The sequence below is a fragment of the Cyprinodon variegatus genome, unplaced genomic scaffold, assembly GCF_000732505.1.
Source record: "Cyprinodon variegatus isolate N-32 unplaced genomic scaffold, C_variegatus-1.0 Scaffold287, whole genome shotgun sequence".
NCBI lineage: Eukaryota > Metazoa > Chordata > Actinopteri > Cyprinodontiformes > Cyprinodontidae > Cyprinodon > Cyprinodon variegatus.
Window position 1 is genome coordinate 526,339 of NW_015150740.1, and position 2,344 is coordinate 528,682.

The following is a 2,344-nucleotide window of genomic DNA, read 5'->3' on the forward strand; positions in this document are numbered from 1 at the left end:
TATATATATATATATATATATATATATATATATATATATATATATATGTTATTGGAGTGTTGCAAGCTCAGGTTTTAAGGTAAAGCTTCCCCATGTTTACTAGGAGAGACAGCTTAGTATCAGTTCGCACTTCTTATTGTGCATTTTCAACGACGCTAACACTAATTTAAGAAGTAGTAATGAAACTAGCGTTGTTCATTTAAATAACAGATTGCATTCAGCCGTAAAACCGCGAATACAAAACGGGTTATCTGCGCTACATAGGTGAGTTTTTTCGTTAGGCCACAAGAGAATTGCTAGTAGTTTAAAGCGATCGACATTGTTGTCTGCTGCTAGCCTAGCTAGCCGTTAAAGTGAGCCACATAACAAATGTCTGCTCTAAACCCCAGCTGTGTTTAAGGATGTTGTCTGGGAACATAAAAAGCTGAAATATAGCATACCTTAATTATATGTTACAGTTCTTCAGTAGTTGCTATATTCGATAAGCTACCATGCTAGCATGAGATTCCATTTTCTTTCTCCTGCTGCATGACATCTCGCGAGAATTCAACAAAAGCGGAAACAACGTTGACTTACCAGAGTGGGGAGTAAATAATGGACTTTATAGGGAACTCGTTCGGACAGTTTTTTACAGAACTGTAAAATGGTCTAATTTTGTGCCTTAACCCTTTTTTATATGGTTTTTAATGTTTTTTTTTGTTGTTAATTTTAGTTTATATTTTCGTTATTGACATTGTAACAAATCTGCTAAAACTGGTTTCAATTGTACACTACGCTTTTAAATGTATTTTTTGTGAAATCAAAAAAAGATAATAGCATTTGATCTATACTCTGTGTCAACCCTGTCATATGTTTGGTTTAAAAAGTAAGCTTGTTTTGTTAAAGATACAAAATAAGTACATTTTTGTTATCATACTCATGAGACAATATGAAATGTTTTAGTCCAAGTCTCAACTCAAATACTAACAACTTAAAAACAGGGGACTATATAGTGGACTTTATAGTGAACTTATTCGGACAGTCTTCCCAGAGCTGTAAAATAGTTAGAACATGATGGATAATCCTGCACTATTCTAAAAATATTTTGGAATAATTTCTTATGCTGGGGAAGGATAAACAATTTAGAAATTCCTATTATATATTACAAAGTAATTAAATTTGCTGGTGTAATAGAGAACAAAACCAAAGAGTCCCTTTTTTTTATAATCTTTTTATGGCTCAATTTTTTGTTTATAAGTGTAACTTTGCCAAAATTAAAACGTTTATGAGATGCTGCGCGCCGAACAATGGCAGCCCACTGCTCACCGAGAGGATGGTTAAATGCAGATACATTTCTCCAATGTGAGATTAATAATATTCAATTATTATTTCTTACTGATCTGGCTATATTTGAGATTATGAAGCTATGCAACCCACAAAAAGCACAATGTTTAATTGTATAGAGAAATCTTTTATGTTACCCCAGCTGGCATTTAGTTTGTTTTATATCACGTCTTACCCTTTTTCATATGGCTTTCAATGTTTGTTACTTTCACTTTTCATTTTTATTAGTTACAATGTAACAAATCAGCTTTTAATTGTACACAAAGATTTTAAGTTTTGTTTTTTGTGAAATAAAAAGATAAGAGCATTTGATCCATACTCTGTCATCCACATCATATACTTGGTTTAAAAGTTTCTTTTTTGTTAAAGATACAAAATAAGTCAATTTTAGTTATTATACTAATGAGACAATATAAGATGTCTTAGTCCAAGTCTAAACTTAAATACTAACTGCTTAAAAACCCTCCAATGCGTCTTAAAACCCATCTGCAAAGAAAAGTAAAGCAGCCTTTGAGGATTACAATCTAAAAAAACTGGCAGATTTTAGGAAGAACTGATAAGCATGTTACAGCAAAGCACAAACCAAGCATTATTTAACAGAGAGTTAATGCTTTTCTTCCCAAATAATTGCCAGATGCATCCAGATGTTTTTTTTTTTTTTCTTTTGATAAAATAAATTTTATGCAAACCGCCATTTGAATTTCAGGAAGTTTGCTTTTAAATTAACATTTGTCGATTTGGAGCATTTAAAAATGAACGACAGAACTACAGATCTGAATGAGGGGTTTCAACCTGAAGCAGAAAAAACTAATTGTTTGCAAGGTTTTGCCTTTGTCTCAAGAGGAATTCCCCTCACAGTATGGCATCATAGTTAACATACAACTATGCGACCTCCGGTTTATGCATTGATTAAGAGTCAGATAATCAGCAACTACTGTGTTTGCAGCATTATGATATACACCATAATTTTTTAAATGTCAGAAACCTTATTACATCTGTACGGATCAATGAAATAACTTCA

At 32.2% G+C, this 2,344-nt stretch overlaps 1 protein-coding gene across 2 annotated transcripts in view; it reads right to left on the reverse strand.

The window, feature by feature from the left end:
* The window catches only part of dido1 (death inducer-obliterator 1), a 41,378-nt gene extending 40,834 nt beyond the window's left edge, over positions 1 to 544 (reverse strand). For both annotated transcript variants that reach the window (XM_015383550.1, XM_015383549.1), the window contains exon 1: positions 441 to 544. The gene's annotated coding sequence lies outside the window, so the exon portion shown is untranslated. The remainder of the gene's footprint in view (positions 1 to 440) is intronic.
* Between the last annotated feature and the right edge of the window lie 1,800 nt (positions 545 to 2,344).